The sequence below is a fragment of the Lathyrus oleraceus genome, chromosome 4, assembly GCF_024323335.1.
Source record: "Lathyrus oleraceus cultivar Zhongwan6 chromosome 4, CAAS_Psat_ZW6_1.0, whole genome shotgun sequence".
In the NCBI taxonomy this organism is placed as follows: Eukaryota; Viridiplantae; Streptophyta; class Magnoliopsida; order Fabales; family Fabaceae; genus Lathyrus; species Lathyrus oleraceus.
Genome location: NC_066582.1, coordinates 276,915,801 through 276,942,269, shown reverse-complemented (window position 1 = coordinate 276,942,269; position 26,469 = coordinate 276,915,801).

Below are 26,469 nucleotides of genomic sequence, written 5' to 3'. Positions count from 1 at the left end.
TATTATGGATCCTATTCAAGAGGCTGGTTTAATGAAGACTGTGACTAAGTTTTCAAAGTGCTATGAGATGTTGGTAAAGGAATTTATTGTTAATTTGTCTGAAGAATGTGTTGATGGCAAGTTTAAGGAATTCAGGAAAGTGTGTGAGAGGCAAGTGTGTAAATTTCTCTCCTTCAGTGATCAACAAGTATTTGGGAAGGCCTGATGAAGCTTAACCTGAGTTTGAGGTGACTGACAACAAAATCTATCAGGTCATCACTGCTAATCAGGTAAGGAAGTGGCCTCTCAAAGGAAAGATGGTGGCAAGTAAACTGAGTGTCAAGTATGCAATGCTACACAAGATTGGAGCTGCTAACTAGGTGCCCACCAATCATAAATCTACAATTGTTGTAATGCTTGGAAAGTTTATATATGTTGTTGGAACCAAAGCCAAATTTGACTATCGCTCCTATATTTTTTATCAAACTTTGAAGCATGCAGAAAGCTTCAGTGTGAAGGGTCCTATAGCCTTTCCTTCTCTCATCGGTGGTATTATTTTGAATCAGTTTCCAAACATCTTAACTGAGAATGATTCTGTGAAGAAAAGAGACAACCCTATGTCTTTCAATCATAAGTTGTTCCTAGGTACCCATGTCCCTGACATTGTCATGACATCAGGTGAGACATCACGTGTAAGCAATCAACCAGGTAAAGCTGCTGTCATTGAAATGCTTAAGGAAACCTGCAGGGAATTAGAGGCAAGGAAGCTGAACTTGAAAAAATTGATTAGCTCTTTGGAGATGATTGAAGGTGATGTGCTAGCTGATGGTGGACAATTTGGTGAAGTTGCTGTTGTTGCAGAAGAAGCTGAAAGACAAGGTGAAGAGGGAGAAGCAGATGCCAGTCCTGATGATGGCACAAATGATGATGCTGACTCTGAGTCAGATAACTAGAACATTTCTTGTGTTTCTGATAATTGCTTGTATTTTTATTTTTTTTGGTCTGTAATATTAAGTGTTGCTTTGACAACATTTTTGACAAAAAGGGGGAGTAACACTTGTACCCCAGGACAACAGATTTCTCTGAAGTCGAAGGTCCTCTAAACAAGAGGTTATGTTGTTGTTTGCTCTCTGCTTGATCTTCTCTTGTGCTGCTGCTGTTTGAAGTTTAACTTCTATGTTTGCTAAGTGTATTAGCTAATTTGATTCTCTGCTTGGATGTGTGCTTTCTGCTGCTGTGAACTCTGTTGTGATGCCAAGTTGTTTTAGGCAAAAATTTACCAAAGGGGGAGTTTGTAGATGTTTTTGATTGGCTGCATTTTATGTTAAAACACTTACTATACTTAGATGTCTTCACTGATGTCATGACATGCTTAAGTAGTATGCTGCAGGATTAGCTAATACATGATTTACTGGATGTCAAACTGAATGTTATGATACTCATTCATGACAGCATTTTCTGGATGTCAAACTGAATGTTATCACATTCATCCCTGACAGCAGATACTAAAGTATAGGCTAATTTTCCTGTTATGTTTCAGTATTTATCTCAGGCTAATTTTCAGGAAACTAACAGTTGTGCTAAAATTAAGAGACCTAGCATATAGCCTATTTGTTAGCACCCTAATGTGTGGAAATTAGGTTAACTTGCTTAACCCTAGTTTTATGAAATTCAAGTTCAAGGCCCAAGTACTGCATTATAAAAGGATGGCAATCCTACTTTCAGCAATTCAGTGATTTGAAGCGTGAAGAATTCAATATATCATTATATATCATTGATGTACTTCCATTGTGTCTTGAATTAGGTTTTACTTGTGAGCCAAGAAATTATCACCTAGATGATTGCATTGGACTAGGGTGTTTATTGAGTTGTAATTGTTGTGTCACTCTAAGCTTTTAAGCGTGAGTGCTGTGTTTCTTGATTAAAGCTTTTAAGCACAACCAAGAGTTGTTTCAAGTATATCTTCACCACTGACTTTAAAATTCTTAATGGTTGTAATCACTGCTGTGATTGAGGGGGAGTGAGTAGGTACTCAGGTCTTAGTTTAGATTGAAATTGCATTGGGTAGGTCTTAAGTGATAGGATTAAACTGGTGGTTTAAGTCCTGAATTAATACCTCTTATAGTGGATTTCCTCCCTTGCTTGGTAGCCCCTTGAGTAGGTGTGTTTGTCATCGAACTAGGTAAACAATTCTCTGTGTCATTTACTGCTTTTTACATTTACTTTCTGCAAACATTACTTGTCTGCGAAGAATTGGATGTCATAACATCTAGTGTGACATCGATAGTCTGTTACTAGAATTTCACATTACATTACATAAAAGAAACTCGTTTTACATACGAGGGAGTAAGATGAGAAAAGAAGTTACATTAAGAGATTAAAAGAGAGGCACGACACGCAGGTCGTATTTTGAAAAACCAAAACAAAATAATGGAAAAATAAGGCCATAACCGATCACCACAAGAAAATAATAATAAATACATTATTATTATTAATTTTAATTCTTTTAATTAATTAAAACCAAATTAAATTTCGGCGACCGATCACTCTACGCAGAGTTAGCCGGGGGTCTGCTGCCCGGTCAGCGGGACGGGGGTTCATTTGAAATGGACGTCGTTTTTCGCATCAACACTTGATACTTTAAAGCACAACTTTTATGCAGTCACAACCCTAATCGCATAACTCTTTGACAACACAACCCTTGTGCCGTCATTAACCCTAATGCACCAATTTCAGACCGTCAAACACATCTCGATTGTTGATTCAGTATGATTGATCAACACGTCATTGCTTCACCATACTAATGTCAGATCAAGAAGCAAACGACCATTGATTGCTCAAAGGAAAACAACCATTAAGTGTTTGAATGAACGAAACAGAAATAATATATCATATATATCATATTTTGCATCAGGATTACTTATATCATATATATAACTTGATCGATCTCAATTGCATAACCTATGGACGATCGATGTATCGCTGCTTCACCATACTAATGTCGGATTCCGAAGCAAAGTCAACATCAATCATCCAAATCGTACACACTTGATGCCAAATTTAATTACTCGTATTAATATAGAAAATATAGAAAATAAACAACTATCAGATGCATGGTTTCATAAGTGGCTCTGATACCACTGAAGGAGAAGAGGAATCCAAAATGCAGCGGAATTTAAAATTTCTCCTTTAGTGATCCTTACGAATGGGCATGATCAGTGATAGAATCATTACCTCTTTTGGAGATTGTAACCTTTGATGCAGATCTACGGAGCGATCACAAACATTGAACAATGACAATGCCTCTACTCAGTCCACACGAACGAATTCGTTCAATCTCAGTGCTAGCTGATACGAATGAAGGATTTGAGTGTGAGAGACAGAGAAACTAAATTGCAACTACACAAATGCTTCTACACAAAGGTTCTATTTATAGAACCACTTTTGTGGGCTGCAAGCTAAAAAGCCCACTCAAGTGTATGTGGCCCATATCTTATAATATGCAAAAATCACTTAAGCGCATGGTACCTTACCATATTTCGTATTCTACTTAAGTACACTGTACCTTACGATGTTCTACAATTAACTTAAGTGCACCGTACATTATGGTATTCCTTAGTTACTCTATCTCTCATCAATCCGTCCTTTTGTGTGTGACCCTGTAGGTTTTCACGAAATTGGCAATTATATTAAATCACGTATTTAACATAATCAACAGTGAGAAGTATCTAGAAACACATCACTGCTACCCAAGACACGAAAATGTCATGTGATCTAACAAATCCTTTTGTGATAATACTTATGTGTACAATTACCCTTTTGCCCTTATGTCTATATTGAACACAAGGCATAGACCGTGTCATCCTTGTCCAGTTCAATACTGGGCCCATAGACATTTATCCTGTTACACAGGATGGGCAAATTCCATCTAGGTCACATATGTCCCTTAGCATGCTTTGTGGAGTACCCATCAACTGTCTTTATGGTCATCCAGTTACGGACAATGTTTGATCAGCAATAAGGCACTCGACTCTACATCTAGGGTCCATAGTGGTTTCAGGTCGAAGGGTGGTATACACCATTATCACCATGAGAATAGATTATGACACTTTGCATAACATTCTATATAGTATTCTCATAGCGGGTTAATCCAGTATAAATATTACTCTTAATATTCGTACCTATGTTTAAGACTTGATAACTCCTTATACATGATCCATTAGATGTGATCATTAGTCTATATACATAATAGTCTTAATGATTTAATGTTATCCCACTTCACAATAAAGTTCGACTATGGATACTTTAAGAATAGTGTCCTTATGTTTAATGTGATCTCATGATTAAGTCACACTTGATACATTAAACGAACTATCTATTCTAGGGACTTTATTAGACAAACATAATAAAGAAAAAGCCTTTTATTATTAATAAATAATTTGATACAAGTACCAAAAGTATTGGCCTCTAGGGCTTACACCAACATTGGTCTTATTGTATATCTCAGAATCTCAGAAGTCCTAGCAATCTTGGGAGGAGGGGTCTGACAGTTCCAAAAGGTACATAATTAGAAGACTTTGACTTCCTCTTTCTCTTGAGAGAGTCCCCACCAGGAGGATGATATGAGAGTTTCTCATAAGAATATGCAACTGGAGTTACACCTGTTGCCAAGAAATCAACAATGTATGATTCCAAAAGCTTTGGAGGATCTTCCTTGGTGAATATTAGATAATCATCAACTAGAATTCTACTAGCACCAACAATATTCTTGTCCAGAAGTTCTGAAGGGTCAACAATTGTTTTGATCAAGGACATATTTTTTAAATTCCATCCCTTGAATGCCTTGCCAACATCAAATTTTACTTCCTTGGATAAACCAATTTCCTTGAGCGCCTAAAGCAGCTTGCTTTCAAACAAAATATGAGAAACTAATCTTCCCAGAGGTATCCACTTTATGGACTTTATTGAATCATTTATTGTTTCTTTGACTAGTTCCCACAGATAATTTAAGAGTATTAAGGACAAATTAATCTAGATTCCAGATGACAAATCATACAACATGTACTTCTGATATGTGTTGATGTAGTCTGAAGAAATTTTTGAAGATCTGTGATGAATACACCCTAGAAGAATCTTGAACCAAACCCTACCATGTTTGTGAAGATTATTGGCATTGGAGGAGTTCTTCCCATCCTATAAAATGACTTTAGCAATTTCATCCATTCTTGCCTTCTTAGTAGGTAGCTCAAAGCATCTCTTACCATATCTATCGTGGTTGAGAAGCTTAGTTATTGACTTCTTAGAAATAGAGATTTTATGCCCTAACACAAAAGAAGTGATTTGAAGATTCATGGTACTAGAAAAATCCAAAATTGCTTCACTAACTCAGTATACGCAGGTCCTTTGAGACGTTCAAAGTAACCTTCCCAACCCTGAGTTCTATCTCCTTCAGTTAAACCAAAGCCATTGGCCTTGAGATTTTCAAAATCAACAAGAAGCTCATAGAGAAATTCTAATTGAGTGACAAGAGTAGAAAGAGTAAGCTCTTGACTTCCTTCTATTATCTGATCTTGTTGTTGAGGTTGTTATTGTTCTTATTGAGTAGATTATTGTTGTAGTTGAGCTTGTTCTTGAGATTGAGCTATTGATGATGAAGAACGAGGTTTGGGGGCTGCAAAGAAATTTTAGCTTGAAAGAGATAAATTGTAGGAAATGAAAGTAATGTAAGTGTGTAAAGTGAGTGAAATGGGTTTTATAAAGGTTTTGCAATCACGACAAAATCTTGAACAATGAGAAATTCTGACAAAGGGTAACGCATAGAGAGATTTTACTTAATCCCAAGAAATCTCTTCACCTAATGTGTCACTCATCCGTTTAGAAGCGTATCAGTTTTCTAAGACAATTGTCTTTAAAACTGATCCACTAACCAAGACTAATTGACATCTAATCAATGCAATAATTGTTCAGTCTCCAGAAGATGTAACGCTTAATCAAAAAGTCATGACTAGACAATTCTAAACTTATGAAACCTCATCACTTCAGAAGACTCAATTGTTCAGAGTCAAAATATCTCAGAGTCTCATTGAACCATTCTAAGATATTAAACATTATGAGATAATCATCTTTTTCATTCTTGACATAAATCCATTTTAAAATTCTTCAGAATGAAAAAAAATCTATCTTCGACAAGGGGGTTTATAAAGATATTAACCCATTGATGGCCGGGATCAATAAATTTGAAGTTTAAAATTCCCTTCTGAATATAGTCACATATAAAATGATGTTTAATCTGAATATTTTTAGCTCTAGAATGTAAAATGTGATTATTAGATAAATAAATAATAGAAGTGTTATCATAGAGAATAGGAATGTTACTCTCATATATCTGAAAATCATCTAGCTAACTTTTCATCTAGAGCATATGAGTGCTGCATCCAGAAGCTTCAATGTATTCATCTTCTACAATTAATGTGCTATGGTTGATTGTCTCTTGATGGACCATGAGATCAAGTTGTCTCCTTGAAATTGATAGCTTCCAGAAGTGCTTTTTCTTTCAAGCCTATCTCTAGTGTAATCAGCATCACAATAACCCACTAGCTTGTACTCTGTTGATTTTCTATAACACAAGCCAAGGTTAATAGTACCATTCAGATACCTGAAGATCTTCTTAACAATTGTTAAATAGGATTCTCTAGGATCTAATTGGAAGCAAGCACACAAACAAACACTAAATAAAATTTCAAGTCTAGAAATAGTTAAGTATAAGAGAAAACCAATCATACCTCTATATACCTTTTGCTCTACCTTTTCACTTACCTCATCCTTCTCAAGGATACATGTATGATGCATAAGAGTCTTTGTTGTCTCGCATTCTGACATGTCAAACTTCTTCAAAAGTTCTTTAGTATATTTATTCTAATGGATCTATGTTCCTTCTAGATTTTGATGAATATGAATTCCCATAAATAACTTGAGTTCTCCCATCATACTCATCTCAAATTTTATGTGCATAGACTTAGCAAATTCATTGCACAAAGCAGCATTAGCAGAACTAAATATGATATCACCCACATAGATTTGAAAAACAAGGATATTATTTTTTAATGATTTACAAAACAAAGTTATATAAACCTTCCCTCTTGAAATTCTGGTATCAGATATAAGATGTCGAAGGTAATGTCACGACACTGATATCTGGAAATAAACAATGGATAAACACAAATAGAATGGTAAAGCAAAACACACAAGAATTGTTAACCCAGTTCGGTGCAACTCACCTACGTCTGGGGGCTACCAAGCCAGGAAGGAAATCCACTATAATAGAATTAGTTCAAAGACTATCCGTACACTTCACCAAGTTACAGTCTTTATCACCTAATCTCTACCCGTGCAATTTCTACCTAAGCACTCTTAGATATGAGAACCCACTCACTTCCCTTACAATCACACACCCGTGATTGAAAACAGTAATCCCTTGTGAAAAGAAAATACTTTTCAATTACAATATTCTTGATTTTACTTCACAGTTTCAATCAAGAAGACACACTCTTGATCTTGCTTCAAAGCTTTGATCAAGAAGACAAATCAGTCTAATTCAATCATCAATGAATGACTTGAATGACCTACAGACTCATACCCTATCTCTCTCTCTAAATTTCGCTCAGTCTTGGTTGTGTGTACAATCAAGTTTTCTAAGTCCCTTTTTATAGAAGTAATGGACACCTTGGAAACCCTAGATATATTTTCCAATCAAATCTTTTCATATCAGCTGTAAAGATCTCCTTGGAAAATAAACAAATCTGGTTGATATCCCTGAAAGAATGCGCCAGCTAGCCATATCTTCAATCAACCAATGATTACCACCAATTGTGCAATCACAAAACACCAAACATTCATACTGAATGTTCTGTGTACAAGATGTCAAGACATCGGGTCTGACATCTGGAAAAATCCTGCATAATCCAGTTTCCTTTTATAGCAGGTACAACCATATCCGTTACCATGACAATGAGTATGTCAACTGAAACAATCCTGCAGCATATGTCTTCCATTTAAGCTTCAGCAGGTACAACCAATATCAGAAGCCTTGTCAATGTATATGGCATTCTGAAACAATCCTGCTTGCATATGTTCTTCTACTCCAGCAGGTACATAGGATATCTCATGTTAAGACATCACACATGACATCTTATGAAGACTCTTTGTTTTACCAAAATTGCTGCCAAATCTTAGAATCAACAAACTCCCCCTTTGGCAAATTTTGGCTAAAACATATATCTGTCCTTATTGTTCACAAGTTAAACTATCAGCAGTTAAACCACATAACAGTAGTTTAATCAGCAGTAGAAGCAAAACAATTACTAGCTATGGCTACTAGTAATACACATATGCACAAGGGTACTTCTCCTCCCCCTTAATCTATGCAACAATCAACAGAATTACTAGTTATGGATGCAACTAGTAAGACACACAAATGCACAATGCACAAGGGTACTTCTTCTCCCCCTAAATCTGTGCAATAAGATCTCCAGTACCTGTACCAGCCAGAATGTCACACTGACATCTGCTTTAACAACAACACCTGTGCACCATATCAGACATCCTGTTTGACATCTGTAAACATACAACCATACTGTTATAGCACCTGTGCACTTCTTCCAATAATAGTTGTCCTCCAGTCCAGCCACATACAACTTCCATAACAAGCACCTTCTCCCCCTTTTTAGTCAAAATTGACCAAAGGTGACCAATCAGACAAAATAAATGTCTATTAGTCTAGCAGAGAGAGTTAAAACTGATGTTATAACATTAAGCATGTTAAAACAGAATATTCAGGAAGTACACAACATCATTATACACAGCAGAAAGCTGAGATAATGAACAAATTCAAGGAACTCATAAAGAGCCCTAAATATTACAAAACAGGCATCATGAGGACTGCCACAAAATACAAAAAAAAAACAAAAAGAACACCAGCTTTCCAAACAGCAGCCCAGCTACCACCACACCTTCCAGCACCCCTCCAAGTCTTCAATACAGCCAGGGACAATTAATCAGAAGAAGAAGTATCTCCTTCACCTTCATCTTCATCTTCAGCTACACCTTCAGAGTCTTCTGAGCTTCCAGAACAGGATTGGGATCTTGTATTTGATTCCTTTCCAGCCTTTTCTCTGTCTTCCCTTTCCAGGCTACAGATGAGAACTTCTAAAGCCTCTTTTCTAGCTTTTGCCACCTTTATTCCATTGTCCAATTCCTTGCAGTTCTCTTTCAGTTGGTCAATCAGACTTCCTTTGGATGCAGACTCCCTTCTGGCAGATGTCATGACATCATTGACATGACTTCCCTCAAACAACTTATAATGGATGGACAGAGGGGTTTTCCTCCTGCTAGGAATATCACTTGTCCTCAGGATTCCTGGTTGTTAACTCAGGATGATCCCACAGATGATAGATGGGAAAGCAATGGGCAACTTTACAGCATTGGTGGAAGCATGTCTAATGGTTTGTTCAAATATGAACTTGCCAAAGTCATAGTTAACCCTTGTTCCAATAGCATGAATGATCCTCCCAATAGCAATAAAGATGATGGATATGTGATTAGTAGGAACCCAATTTGCAGAACCAATCTTATGAAAGAAGGCATACTTGATAGTTAGTTTACTAGCTGCAAGGTGTTTCCTACTGGGCCATTCATTAACTTGGCCAGCTGTAATCATCGTACAGATCTCATTATCTGTGGCTTCTAGATCTACTCCTTCATCAGTTCCTCTTTCCAGGAACCTGTTGATGATGATTGGTGAAAGATTCACACACTTACCCCTAACAACCACTTTGCAGACCTCCCTGTTGCTTTTTCCATAACTCTCATCAGGAATGTTTATAATGAATTCTTTGACTAGCCCTTCATAGCATTGAGGCAGAGCAGTCACAATTTTCATAAGACCAGCTGCCTTGATTAGCTCCATTACTTCCTTTACTTCAACAGTCTCTTTCCCTAATTCTCTTTCAACTGCTACCCTTCTTTGAGTGACAAACCTCCATTTGTCTAGGTGCTTAGCAGCTACTTTGTTGGAAGACTTCTTTACAGCCTTTCTTTTGTCAGAGGAGATGTCTGGAACATCGTCTTCATTAGATTCAGACCTTTCACTGTCTTTCTTCTTTCTGACCTCTACTTTACTCTAAGATTTAGAGGGACCTATACCAGCAACCCTTTCTCTTTCCTACCTGTCCTCATCTCAGCCATACTCTTCCTCTTTCTCAGTCTATTGGCTACACTTGTTTTCACAAGATTGACCAACGTGTCATCTTCTTCCTCAGACCTTTCTTCCTCAATGTCCTGAGCAGTATCAGGTGACATTCTAGGTAAGTTTTTTCCAAGTGAGCACAGACCCTCAGCAGCTACTTCCTTTTCTGTTTTAGATGAGTTATCATCTTTCTCAGCTTGGCTTTCCACCTCAGGCGAGGGTTCCCTTCTAGACAGAGGGGTAAAAATGTCCTTAACTCCATGCTCTACGTTCAGTATGCTAGTAACTAGGTTTCTTATGATGCGATCAATAGAGTGCATGTCCTCTTTATCAGGCGATTTTTCAGGAGTGTTACCTTGCTCAGCTCTAGTCATGGAAGGTGAGCTTGGAACGTTACCTGGTATCATACGCAGAGGAGTTACTTCCATCAAATCTTCATCTAAGAATTCCATGGAGGAAGTTCCAGTATGGAAGGATTTTGAGCTAGATGTTGACGGATGTTGAGACATGTTGTTGAACTTTTGAGAAAACTTTCGTTGCCCTAGCAGAGGTTCTTTGATTGTGTTCAGGCAGAGTGTGCTATTTCCAATACTAAGAGATGGTTCATTAGTAATGTGGCTTTTTCTTTTCATTGGGCAGACAATATTTTTCTTGCCTTTTCCACTCCACATTAATTGCTATACTTTCTCAAAAAAACACGCCCCTAATTTTCCCTTTTCCTCATGCAAGTCCTTTGCAGTCAGGTTGTCATAATACAATGTCATAGCATCGAGTGTGACATTGTAGATAATTCTCAGCAATTTCATCCACCCTGGTTGAGCATTGTTGTTTTCAACTAACATAGTTCCTTGTGTCTCAATTCCAGCAAATCTCTTACTAACTTCAGACTTCATACCACCAGTCATGTGTTCAGGTGTTTGTGCCATCAAGACTTTTTCTTCCTTGGGGTTAGCTATTAGCACCCTTACCTGACACTTTTCCTTTCCCTTGATGATTCTTCTTGCAACTGTACTCATCTTAGAGTGGTTATCCATTTGAGAGCTCCATATGTAGCAGTTGTTGTTGGTCCTGATTCCTTTCATAATTACTTCACTGTCTTTGTTCACAATTAGACATGCATTTTTAGTGAAGATGATATTCAGACCTTGATCCCCTAGCTGACTGATGCTTATTAGATTTGAAATCAAGCCCTTGACCAGAAGAATATTGTCAAGTTTATGAGCTCCAGGACATTCAAGCTTGCCTATCCCCTTTATTTCACCTTTAGCTCCATCACCAAAGGTTACAAAACTTAAGTCATGAGGGTGAAGATCAGTTATCAAGTCTGAGTTCCCAGTCATGTGTCTAGAGCATCCACTATCAAAATACCATTCTTCTTTGAGAGCCATTAGACTAGTGACATTAGTCTTAGGAACCCATTGCTTCTTGTTGATAGGCCTGTAATATTTGGGTTTGGGTTGATAGTGGATTTGTTGATGACCATGGCTAGGATAACCATACAGCTTATAACAGGAAGACTTAAAGTGTCCAGCTTTCCCACAGTAATGGCATCTCCATCTTTGGTGTCTGCCATACTGTTGTTTTCTCTTCTGCTGTTGCTGATTAAGGTTGGTAGGGTAACCATACAGCTTATAGCAGAAGGCCCTTGAGTGTCCAAATTTCCCACAGTAATGACATCTCCATCTTTGGTGTTTGTATTTTTACTGTTCTTTCTTCTGATGGTGTGACATATGATGTGACATCTTGGAACTCCTCTTACTATTGCTGCATTTAGGTTTAGCTTGAGGTTTGCAGTCGGTGTAGCTACTTTCAGCCTTGGTTTTATGGTACCCTAATCCAGATTTGACTCCTGTGATTTGTCTAGTCTGAAGAATCTTGTCTAAGGAGTCAGATCCATTGTTCAGCATCCTTACATACTTGGTTGTTTCTTCTAGTTTTGAGTTTAAGAGCACAACTTCAGTCTTTAGCTTGAGGATAGTTTCCACATGTTCTGCTTTTTCTTTCTCTAGTTGGACTATCTTCTGGCTCTCAACTTGTTGATCTTCATCTAGCTTGACCTTTAGAGCCACAACTTCTGTTTTCAATTTGGAGATGGTTTCCAAGAATTCTACCTTCTCATTCTCAAGTTGAGTTATGTCCTTTTCCTGGTTTAAAGACTGTTTGTTCAGTTCAACACTTTTCTGACACAGTTCTCTGTAGGTAGAAGCCAATTCCTCAAAGGTTACTTCACCATCACTTGACTCTTCATTAGATTCACATCTTCCTGTCAAATCAGTCACAAGATTTGCAGCCTCTTCAGTATCACTCTCATCAGACCATGTGGCAGCAAGGCTCATCTTCTGTTTCTTAAGGTAGGTCCCACATTCAGACCTGATGTGTCCATACCCATCACATTCATAGCACTGAACCTCTTTTCCTTCTTTGGGCTTCTCATTTGCTCTTGCTTTTCTTCCAGCATTGTTGGATTTACTGATGTCAGACGAGATGTTCTTGACATTTGCCTTGGATCTGACATCCATTTTCTTTAATAGTCTGTTAAACTGTCTCCCCAGCATTGCAACTTCATTGGCCCATTCTTTATCCACATCTTGACTGTTTTCCTCTTCTGTGTTGGAAACAAAGGCAATGCTCTTGGTTTTCTTTTTAGTTCCCTCAATCAATCACATCTCAATGGTTTGGAGGGAGCCAATTAACTCATCTACCCTCATGTTGGAGATGTCTTGAGACTCTTCTATGGCAGTCACCTTCATTGCAAATCTCTTAGGGAGTGACCTAAGTATTTTTCTCACCAACTTTTCATCTGTCATCTTCTCTCCCAGGGCTCCTGAAGCATTACCTATCTCAAGGATACTCATGTGAAATTCATGAATGTTTTCATCTTCTTTCATCCTTAAGATTTCAAACTTGGAGGTGAGCAGTTGGAGTCTAGACATCTTTACCCTAGAGGTGCCTTCATGAGTGGTCTTGAGAATGTCCCAAGCATCTTTGGCCACTTCACAGTTATTTGCCAGCCTGAAAATATTCTTGTCTACACCATTGAATATTGCATTCAAGGCTTTAGAGTTTCCAAGAGCAAGATCATCCTCCTCCTTGGACCATTGTTCTTCAGGCTTCTTTTCAGTCGTGGCTTCTCCTTCTTTAGTGACTACAGGGTGCACCCATCCTGTCAAGACAGCTTTCCAAGCCTTGTTATCAAGGGATTTTAAAAACGCTACCATTCTAGGTTTCCAATAGTCATAGTTAGAACCATCCAGGATTGGTAGCCTATGAACAGATCCTCCATCTCATTCCATTGTACCAGAAAGTATAGCCCCTAGATCTCACCCAGAACCAGAGCAGGATGCCTGCTCTGATACCAATTGAAATTCTGGTATCAGATATAAGATGTCGAAGGTAATGTCACGACACTGATATCTGGAAATAAACAATGGATAAACACAAACAGAATGGTTAAGCAAAACACACAAGAATTGTTAACCCAGTTCGGTGCAACTCACCTACGTCTGGGGGCTACCAAGCCAGGAAGGAAATCCACTATAATAGAATTAGTTCAAAGACTATCCGTACACTTCACCAAGTTACAGTCTTTATCACCTAATCTCTACCCGTGCAATTTCTACCTAAGCACTCTTAGATATGAGAACCCACTCACTTCCCTTACAATCACACACCCGTGATTGAAAACAGTAATCCCTTGTGAAAAGAAAATACTTTTCAATTACAATATTCTTGATTTTACTTCACAATTTCAATCAAGAAGACACACTCTTGGTCTTGCTTCAAATATTTGATCAAGAAGACAAATCAGTCCAATTCAATCATCAATGGATGACTTGAATGACCTACAGACACAAACCCTAGCTCTCTCTCTAAATTTCGCTCAGTCTTGGTTATGTGTACAATCAGGTTTTCTAAGTCCCTTCTTATAAAAGTAATGGACACCTTGAAAACCCTAGATATATTTTCCAATCAAATCTTTTCATATCAGCTGTAAAGATCTCCTTAGAAAATAAACAAATCTGGTTCATATCCCTGAAAGAATGCGCCAGCTAGCCATATCTTCAATCAACCAATGATTTCCACCAATTGTGCAATAAAAAAACACCAGACATTCATACTGAATGTTCTGTGTACAAGATGTCAAGACATCGGGTCTGACATCTGGAAAAATCCTGCATAATCCAGTTTCCTTTTATAGCAGGTATAACCATATTCGTTACCATGACAATGAGTATGTCAACTGAAACAATCCTGCAGCATATGTCTTCCATTTAAGCTTCAACAGGTACAACCAATATCAGAAGCCTTGTCAATGTATATGGCATTCTGAAACAATCCTGCTTGCATATGTTCTTCAACTCCAGCAGGTACATAGGATATCTCATGTTAAGACATCACACGTGACATCTTGTGAACACTCTTTGTTTTACCAAAATTGCTGCCAACTCTTAGAATCAACACCTCTGGTAAAATCATTTTCTAAAAGAAAATTGCTTACTCTTTCATACCATGCTCTAGGAGCTTTTTTCAGACCATCAAGGATTTCTTAAGTTTGAAAACAAAATATGGGTTTTTATGATTTTCAAGACTAACAGGTTGGTGTACATACACTTCTTCAGTTATGAAAACATTCATAAATGCAGTCTTAACATCCATATGATACAAGATGATGTTAGGATTAACAACAAATGAAATTAAGAGACAAACAGACTCTAACTTGGAAACTGGTGCAAAGGTCTCAATATAGTCAATCCCTTCTTGCTGACTATAACCTTGTGTAACCAGTCTAGCCCTGTTTCTTACCACATCTCCTTGTTCGTTCAACTTGTTTCTGAAGAACCATTTTGTCCCAATGACATGAGTTACTTTAGGTCTAGGCACAAGAGTCCACACATCATTTCTGGAGAATTGGTTCAATTCATCTAAGATTTCCAGAATCCATTCAGTGTCCAGAAACGATTCATCAACAGATTGTTAGAACAAGATTTGGTTTTGCATCTATACCCTGAGTTTTGATGATAACAATGTTATATTTATGTGATAACATATTTGGTACCCTAATGGTTTGTTATTGTGTAGCTTTAACAGTCAGTTTCGATTCTGAGTATATGATGTGCAACGTCATCAATTTCTGAATGATGAGTTCCAATTCCGCTTCTACGTCCATCGTAAGAAGTTTTAAAAGATGTTCAATGTTTTTGTTGCAATGATCTTTTTGCTTCTGTGTTGATTCACTCCTAAGAAGCTTCTGAGGAGACGCTATGTTGCTACTTCAACATTCTCTCAGTTCGTGCTTCTAGACATAACTCTGATCAGTAAGCTTCTGAAGAATGGAAAGCTTTTTAAGTTGTGTTACTTAGCTGGAGATTCTGAATATCTCAAGCTAGACGTTGAGGTTATCAAGGTTCTGATTGAAGAATTTGAAGATTCTGAAGACACTGAAGATCTCAAGCCAGACTACTGACGCTCTCAAGGTTATGCCCGAAGATTCTGATGTTTCTGAATCTAACTTTATGTTTCTTCATTTCATGTTTCACCAACTTTCATCAGAAGCCAATGAACTTGAAAATAAGATCAAATGGGCACGTGATCAAATAGTACATAGTACAGATTAAACATTCTTTCCACTATCTGATATCATGGGCAAGGACAATACTATACATCACACCTATCACTGAATTTATGGGCGAATGATAGTATGTAGTATCACTCCTTCCACCATCCAACAATGGACATCCACTCTATTTTCCCCCCAATTTTTCCCTTCAACGGTCTTCTTCTTATGCTATATAAGTAGGGCTTGGAGTCTTAAAGAAGAATGTTGAAGCACTACAACAATTTGACAAGTCTATTTCTTTGTGAAAAGCTATCATTTTTGTATATAGTTTTTATTTAAGTGTTTATAATTCATTTCTGTAAAATCTTCTTATGTAAAAGCAACTTGTAACACACAAACTTTTATTCAAACTGTTTGTTTGATTCCTTAAGGAGACTAGAGTATAGTCGGATCCTAGAGAAGACAAAGAAATGTATTCATTGTGATTCCTTAAGGAGACTAGACTATAGGCGAATCCTTGAGAAGACAAAGTATATTATTCTTTGTGATTTTTGTAATCAGTTGATTATAATGGATTAAGTCCTTATGTATAAGGTGAAATCACTTTGGCGGGTGGACTAGAGTAGCTTTGTGTTTCAAGTGAACCAGGATAAAAATACTTGTATTTTTATATCTTTTTTATTAACAGTTAAGTGCTGTTTTGAGTTGGTAAAAAGCTTTTGTTTTTAAAAATTCCATTCAACCCCCCCCTTTCTTGTGTTTTTCACACATTAAATTCGAATTAGAGCTCCAGTTATGATTGTGATAAAAGATTTATCAACACTTCACTGTGTTCAGTACCGATCTAGTTTGTGTGACAAACAATGGTCGCCGCTAACATTGCTAACATTGCTAACAACAATGAAAAAGATCACTACATTGCAAAACCACCAATCTTTGATGGTGAGAAATTTGATTATTAGAAAGATGAAATAGATAGTTTCTTTCTTGGTTACAATGTTGAGCTTTGGGATCTTGTAGTCGATGCATGTGTTCACCCAATTAATGCTGAAGGAAATAGTATATCAAGAAGTGATATGACTGATCAACAGAAGAAAGATTTCAAAAATCATCATAAGGCCAGAACTATATTGCTAAATACTATCTCTTATACTAAGTATGAAAAGATAACAAACAAATTTTTGGCAAATCCATTTTCGACTCTCTAAGGATGACTCATGAGGGAATGCTCCAATAAAGGAGACAAAGGCATTGGCCTTAATCTAGAAGTATGAGGCATTCATAATGGAGGGTGGTGAAACAATTGAGACTATGGTCTTGAAGAACTTCTTACTTCTTTGAGAAGCCACGAGATTGAACTCAAGGAAGATAAACCTTATAAACAAGGTAAATATGTTGCTTTAAATTCCAAGCTTGAGAAGACAAAAGCTTATCAAGTTGAGGAAGAATCATAAGGTTATGATGAAGACTCAGAAGATGATGACGAGTTGTCTCTGATTTCAAAGAGAGTCAACAGACTATGGAAGCACATGCACAATGGTCAAGGTAAGTTCAGAAGAGCTAGAAGGACTGATGGTCAGTCTGATCCTTTGTCTAGAAAGAAGAATCAAGGTTCTGGTAAAGAGGTTATCTGCTTTGAGTGCAAGGATCCATGCCACTACAAAAATGTTATTTTTCTAAGCTGAAAAAGGACACAAAAGTGATTGTCCTAAGCTGAAAAAGGACAAAAATGAATTTTTCTAAGTTGATCCATGCTACTACAAAAATGATTATCTTGTAAACCACGTATCTTAGAGTTAGAGTGCACTTAGCTCAAAACATTATGACATCACATGTTATTCATTCAGAGTCAAAACTTGAATCTAGTATCTCCACACTAAACAAATTGATTATAGTACAAAATTGTTCTCTAAGAGTCTATGAATTGTTATCATCAAAGTATAAGGCTATATGCAGAATCAAATCTTGTTCTTACACATTTTTCACTTCAAAAATTGATCAAAACTTGTCTATTTTCTAGAGGTTTATTTTGCGCTAATCATTTTGGTGCGATCATTTTATTTTTGTAGGCACTTTCGCGCCTATTTTTTATTCCTTTTTGATATATGTGCATAATTTTTAAGTTGTGATAGATTAATGATTTTGGGTGTGAGATTGTGATGAGATATACCGTGAATGAAAGTGTGTAGAGAATGTCGTGTTATTAACCTATCTTGCAGTATATGCCTGTTATTATTGTTGGTGATTTCTCACCCCTTTGTTGTTGATGTTTTATGTGCTCCTCTTCAGAGTATAGAGTGGAAGTATGGCGAGAGACTGTTTCTTTTTTTCTTTCTTTTTGCGTTTTAGTTATGACTCTGATATGTAACACTAGAAAACGTTTGCAAGTTTTGTCTAATTTTTCGTTAGAGAGTTGATGTATACTCTCATGTTTGATTTTTCGATGTTTTGAGGAGATTCCATTTATGTGTTTATTTATGCCATAAAGTGAATTTTAAGTTTAAATGATTCAGTTAATGCTTGCTTTATTATGAGAAATTTCGTTGTAATGATACACTAAGTGAAGGTGAGCATGCAATGACATCCTAAGTGAAGGTGTTGATTGTTGTTTTTATTTGCCTTTATTTAAATTAAAATGCAATAAGATGAAATTTCGAAATAATAAAAGTTACCAATTACTCATAAATGATGCAAATTCCGATTATGCACTTGGAGAATTTGTAGAATTAGAAGGTTAAAATTTTCTTACATAACAATTCAATAAAATAATGTTGAAATTGAATAAAAATACCACAATTTGTGTTCGAAACGTAAACAAATATCATGAAATTTTGAAGTAATATAAATGTATAATACGTATTAGTCATATATTCTTAATAACAACTAATGGTATTAATAATTGGTATTGGATATACCAATGTAATTATTTGGATATGGATGAGATTACAATTTTCTAATGATACAACCGAAACATGTAATACACCAACAGTTAGGAAATATCTTCAGTGCATCGGAAATATCCTTTGTCGAATCCTCTTTTCCAAGTATGAAGCTACGAGTACAATTCGAATACCTGGTTACCTGGAAATATTATCACGATGTGGGTTGAGATACTAATCTCAGTGCACTACTACAAATAAATAACCATTTTACCTCAGTTAGTGTCGTAGTGAAAATCGTAGATCAAACTATTAGGTTAACTTGACTCGCAAAACAAAATGTCACCACCGAACATTAATTTATCCAAGGGAAGGGGAAAAGATCAAATAACTCATAAATATGAAATGCAAAATAATGCAATAAAGAGATTGAATGTTCGCGGGTTTTTTATGAAAAAAGAAGGTACTAGCACCCTAATCATCTATAGTAACCTATAGGAACCACTTGAGACATTTGTGTTTGGTTATTGTTGTTTACTAAAGATTAGGGAGATGAGAAGAGAAGTGTGTTTTATTTCTTTTTGTATTTGAAAACACATTAAGTCTTGTGCCTACATACAAATGAAGAATCAAAATCTCGTAGTTCGGGGTACAAATAACAAAAGAGTTTGTTTAGTTAATTTTTGAAGAAGAGACAAATTGTCATCTTAGAGAAAATACTCATCTAAACCACCACAAATATGAGAAGATGGATCTTTACATAATTATGAAGGAAGGGCTCCAACTTGGATATAAAATCCATAAGTATGCCACTAACTCCTTCATATGGAAAAGAATCAACATCAATTTCAATCATTACTATGGGGTAGGAGATTTATATCTCAACTATAAAGATGATTCATGTCTGGTCCCTTTTGAGAAAAGGTTTAAAAATGAAAAAGCCAATTGGCAAAAGTTTTAAATGAGATTTGTGTTTCTTATTCTTATAGAAAGAGTTTGATATGCTTAAAGTTTTTTTTGAAGCATTTATGAAGAAAGAAAGTTTGAAAATTCAATGACCTAAAGTCAAGGTTTTAAGAAGTTCAAGTTTGAAAAATCCTAAGATTGGAATAGGGTTTAGAAGGGGCTAAAAGGAACAAGGTGGATAAAGGAAGCTACAAAAACACATAATGAATGTGCACATGATAATAAGTCAATTATAATCCCTTTCCCTTGGATTGAAACATAAGAACAAGTATCGTGCAAGAAATATCATGGGTTAACAATATGCACTAAGCAAGCATATGACAAAATCACTACCATGTATCAAGTTTAAACATATTAAGACACCAATCAAGGCCATCAATAAATAATTGAGCAAAAGGCATGGCATAGATAATAGTTCATAACACATGGATCATCCGAGCATACAAGCATGTTAAACCTTAAACAACAATTTCATGCATCCAGACTAAAACAATGTATAGGAGTAAGTTCAAAGCATCATTTTATGACAAAAGTTCATATCATACAAGGGTTCAAGTCATTAAAGTTTATACCTCTAAGGTTCATACATTAGGGTTTTAAAGCAAGTCATCAACCATAAACATCCATGTACTTTAAGCACGAATCAAATAAACAAGTTATCATTAAGTCTAAGTCCAAGTATAATCAAGGTGTTCAACAGATATGATTCAAAATGGGAGCAAATTAATCCTGGGAAAAAATTGAATCAAAGCATACTTAAATGAAAAAATAAAAAGGAATAAATAATAAAGTTATTTTTGGATTTTTTATATAAAAATAAAAACTAAATAAGAAAATAAATATTATTTTTAAATATAAAAATATAGAAAAGAAAATAAATAAATAAAATATTTTTTGGGTTTCAATATTGATATAATAAATAAAAGAAAAAGGAAAAAAATTAAAGAAAAGAAAAGGAAAATAAAAATATTTAAAAAAAGAGAAAAGGGAGGAAAAAGAGCAAAATGGGGTTTCATTCCTCATGTCAAAAGAAACATAATGGTAACAAGAATGAGTGAAAATGATGCTTTTATGAGGGAATTCAAACTGTATTTTTTTCCTAACGGAGTATGTCGGTTGCACCATCAAAAGCACTTCCCGATGATAAATAATGATCTCTCTAGCTTTTTTAGGTCCCCATGAGTGTGTTGATGATGAAAGAATGGATGTATTATGGTTGAATATGTTTGGAGGTCAAAATGGAGTGAAAATGTGGAAAGAGTGCAAGAATGATTCAATGTTCTTTCTTGCTTGATGATGGATGTGTTTTGTGTGTTGGAGCATTGCAATGAGGCCTCCTTTTATAGTGAATTATTTTAGATTTGGTGCAGTGGTTATTGGTATTGTTTGATGGACTTTGGATCAAATCTAAAAAATGGTGAAAAGTACAAAAGTGCTTTTGATTTTGGTGTTTAGATTGAGTAAGATTAAAGTAAGACCAATTAACAAAGCTCTAAGCAAAAGTGGTTGAGAAAAGTGATCTTTATGGAAATGGCAATGAAGCTTTATGGAAAAATGATCCATGAATGGTATGTTATATGGATAATGGTTCAAGCCATTGTGTAATGCATTAATGGTTTTTGTAAAACACTCACTATGCTGATATTTAGAAGCATCATAGGCTGCAAAGCAAGATCTTGAGGTTTGGCTTTGGTTTGAACATGAAACTTGACATGAAGATGGACTTTCGATTTTGCCTAACATGATGAGTTTCCTTCTTCGAAAATCCTAGCCCAAGTGTGATAAAGTCATACCAATGGGATCTTTGGGAATATTTTCCCATCCTCTATAACTTTCATGTTGGACATTTGAGAATATTCAGCTTGGATCATAGAGATAATTGTCCATCAACTTTGACAATCTTAATTGCTAAACACTTGGAAATATTTCCAAGTGTTTAACAATTTTACAATTTTGAGATCTCATCTTCATCACTTTATACCTTCCAATCCTTATGGGATCTTTGGTTAATTACTTCTACAATTTTGAAATATGGAACATCATCTGCAAGTTCATCCTTTGAGCATGAAAAATGGTGGCTTGAGGAAGAAGTTACAAACTTTTAAAGTGGGCTTCATGAACGTGCAATTTCATAACTTGAAGAAATTTTGAAAACCCTAGATTTGACATTCTTAAAATTTTTTCATGATTTGAATGATCAAACGATTTCATCAACCCAATTTTTCATGACTCTTGACTTGAGAAACCCATGGTTGAGCAAAAAATCTCAAAAGTCAAACTCTGACCTTAACTAGTTAACTTTTCATCAGATGAATTCCAAATCTTCAATGATTAATGAATAAAACTTCTTTATCCAATTAAAGCACGTGAATGGATCATAATGAAGCACTTGAGGACCTTGAATCATATTTCAAACCATTATATCATGTGTTTGTCAAAAAGTCAACATCAGAGCAATCTTGATAAAAACCCTAATTTAGGCATCAGATGAATTTGGAACTTGTTGATCTTGAATGGATGTAATCTTGAACTCGATTATGATGAATGGATATCAACTGAATATTATGAATTAATTAGAAGCTTGAATTGCTTAGGAATGCCCATAATCTTGACCAGCCAATCACTTGAGCTTCTTAAACCGACACACCTACCTTGTGAAAGAATCAAACAAGACAAAAAATATTTTTGTATTTTCATAAGGTTGGTAATGCATAAAAGAAACACACATGATATGTTCGATGCTATGCAAATGATGAAAATGAGATGGGATCTTAGGGGTAAAAATGAAGGTATGACAGATGTCCCTATTTAAGTTTCTTCCATTCGAAGATATGAAGATTGACATTTTTATCTCGACCAGATGGGAGAGACTTTTTTACAAACATGCACAATTTTAGCCCCTATAATGCCACAATATGATATGATATGATATGATATGATATGATATGAATGCAAATAAAGATTTTGTGGGGAATAACACGAATAACAACAAACTAATATATTGGGAAATGATTAATATTACTGGGAAAGGATTAAGATTACTGGGAAAGGGTTGCAACTTTGCTGTAAAAAAATGTGATTTTAACAACTGGAAAGATAGGAACTTCATTGGGAAGACACTATCAACTACCAATCGTAAGGTAGCTTCACTTGGGATAGAAATATTACCTACGACCAAACATATGGTAGCCTAAGCAAAGATAATAAAATTAGGAAAAATATGGTATGGCAACATATTTCTCATATAAAGAGATGAATGCATGTTCAAATAACGAGTCCAGTTGAAGAATAACAAACTACCATTAACAGAATATGATTTAGTTTCTTTTTTAACTAAACAATCCACTCAGAAAAAGTAAATAAACCTCCCTAACGCTTCTGGTCAACAACCAAGAAGGGGTCATAGTTTCTTCTTTAATCAAGTCTTCCACTTGAAAGGGGTAATAAACCTCCCCACGATTTTGGTCATAAACCATGAAAGGGTCTAAGTTTCTTCTTTAATTAAGTCTTCCACTTGAAAAGGATAAGCAAAAAAGCTCCTAAAAGGGTAACCATTTTCTAAATTGATAACTTCACCAGGGATCTTTTAAGAGATGCAAGTCAGATAATTTGCTAAATGAATTTCTCAAATAAAGAGAAAATCATTTGTATGGATATTCATCAAACTTCTCATCGACATTTACTGGGTATATAATCATAACTTGATAACAGATTTACTGGGGAAATTGCCATTAGTTGTGGTTTACATTGCATGAAGCAGATAAAACACTTGTAATAATCTTCGACAAACTTCTTTGGCGAAATTTTCCGGAGAGATAACCACTTGATGAAAATAACTTCATCATACTTCTCTTCGAGACTTTCAGAGAGATTACCATCTGATGAAAGGAAAATGGATATGTTGATCTTCAAACTTCTCTTACGAAGACTTCCCGGAGAGATAGCCATTTAATGAATGGGTAATTTGAGGTATTGATAGCTTCATTGGGGACAGACAAACTTCTCGAGAAGAGATTACAATTTGTCATTAACAAGGTAATACAAGAACAAAGAATCTTCTCAAATAAAGAGATCACCATTCGTTGTTGGTATAAATTTCAAGGGAGTGTTATAACAAAACTACTGTGGGAATAAAATTTGTCTTTAATGTGGAACCACCCGTAGTTTCTTCCTGAGGGGACAAAGTATTCAAAGGTGAAAAATATATGCACTCTCAATCCAGGTTTCACATCCTATAGAGACTCAATCATTAAAATTTTCAGAGACCCAGTTCAATCCAATAATAAACTGGAAAGAAACTGTCAAATAAGACAATACCCAATGAGGAACGAAACCCAATAGGGGATTTGTCTGATCCATGGACGAAAAAGAAAGCAAAAGCAAAATCTTCCATAAGGGATAACTTAGTGGGGAAATAGAAAGGATATACACTTTCTTCTTAATGTTGACAACTCTATTGGAGAGAAGAAAAGTATTACTTGGTAATAAACATAACCAAGGTGAAGTAGTCACATCAAGAAAATGTGAAATGAATATGTCTATGAATTTAGCTACAAATGATCTATGTATGCATGCATGCGTGTTATGTTTATGTTGACAAAACAGATGAAACAGATAAACTGGTGATGAAGTAAACATAGCAATATAACCGAATATTTGTCTAGCCATCATTGGAGATAAACAACACATGGGATAAATCCAGACAATATTTGTCTAATAAAAAAGGACAATCATACGAACTCCGTTTTAGCTGGGGGTACCAGGCTTCTGATTCAATTGGGGATGAAGTAAATTTTGTATTCTACTGGGGAAGAAACCCACACTCAGATGGAGGAACCTGAATCAAATCTTGGTTGGGGAATTAGGCTTAGTACTTCAGTGGGAAATGTTAAGTCCCAAAGACATCAACTGGGGAATACTGAGCCATACACCTTAACATGTCATAGCAAACTTGAAGTAAAGATCCATCATTCGGGGATTCTTGCAAGGCAGATCATAAAAATATGTAGTCCTACACTTTGAGGTTTAACCATTCTTGGAGAAACTGTTGATATTCCTTCTTATATTCATAAATCAAAGGAAAACACACACATTTCTATCAAAAACAAACGCTTTTGTTTCAAGACTTGCTATCAAAAGTAAAAATGACATTTTGCAAGATAGAGTAAAATAAGAATTGCAAATAAATGGATAAAGTCTCAAATTTTTTTGAAGCAATGGTAATCAGCAAATGGCGTGATTCAATTGATCATACCTGCTCTGACACCATTCATCCTCGGACAAATCAGCTTCCATCAAGACTCTCATTGACGAGATCTCAACTTCTATCAGGAGAAGTACTTACATGTCGTATACCAAATAGAAAGAAGTTTCCCCTGTAGAAGTGCAGATGGATGTGGGATACCCATGCAAAAAAAAAGGGAGCATCTCATGCCAGTCTTTATAAGTCAAAACAAACTTTGAATAATCTTAGTTATTTTTTAGTTTCTAGCTTCAATAACACCGTTCATCTTAGGTATGTAAGGAGAAGAGTTTTGGTGTTCAATTTTGAACTCTGCACACATCTCTTTCAGCATTTTGCTGTTCAAGTTCGATCCATTATCAATGATGATCTTGCTTGGAACACTATAACAACAAATTAGTTGACTTTTGATAAACCAGACAACCACTTGCTAGGTGACATTGGCATATGACGTTGCTTCAACCCATTTGGTAAAATAGTCAATGGCCACCAGTATGAAACGATGTTCATTTGAAGCTTTGGGCTCAATCATTCCAATCATATCGATTCCCCACATGAAGAAAGGCCAAGAAGAAGAAAGAACATAGAGAAGAGTTGGAGGTACATGAATCTTATCGGAATAGATCTGGCATTTGTGACATGTCTTCACATATTTGCAACAATCGGACTCCATTATCAACCAATAATATCCTACCCTTAACATTTTCTTTGCCATTGCATGTCCATTGGCCTGAGTACCAGAGGACCCTTCAAGAATCTCTTTTATTAACAAGCATGTTTCTTGTCTATCCACGCATCTGAGCAAGATCATGTCGTAATTTATTTTATACATGTCATCATTCAAAAATAAGTTACCAACCAATCTTCTCAAAATTTTCTTGTCTTTGTTCAATTCCCCAAGTGAGCAGATCTGTCAAGGCGCATAACATCAATTTTGGGCACATCATTCCACCGGTTCACAACAATCATAGAGGACAAAGTGGCTAATGCATCTGCCATTTGATTTTCTTCACGGGGAATATGATGAAACTCAATTTCATTGAAGATGGTCGACAACCTCCTTGCATAATCTTTGTAGGTGATTAAACTGGGTTGACGAGTTTCCCACTCTCCTTTGATCTGATTGATTACCAAAGTCGAGTCTCCATACACATCTAGAATCTTGATTCTCAAGTTGATAGCTTCTTCGAGACCATAATGCAAGCCTCATACTCCACCATATTGTTTGTATAATTGAATGTCAACCTTGCGGTAAAAGCAATGTGGGAACCATGAGAAGTAACAATGATGTCCCTAATTCCATTACCGTGCGCATTAACAGCTCCATCAAATATCAATCCCCAACGGGACCCCGACTCCGTCCCTTCATCTGGCAATGGTTCATCACCGTCTTTTGCCTTTAAATACATCACATCTTCATCCAGGAAGTCAAACGTGATAGATTGGTAATCATTAATGGACTAGTGGGCCAAATGGTCAATCAAGATACTCCATTTGATGACTTTCTAGGTATGATACTCAATGTCGTATTCAGACAAAAGCATCTGCCAACGAGCAATTTTTCCGATCAAAACAGGCTTTTCAAAGATGTAATTGATTGGAT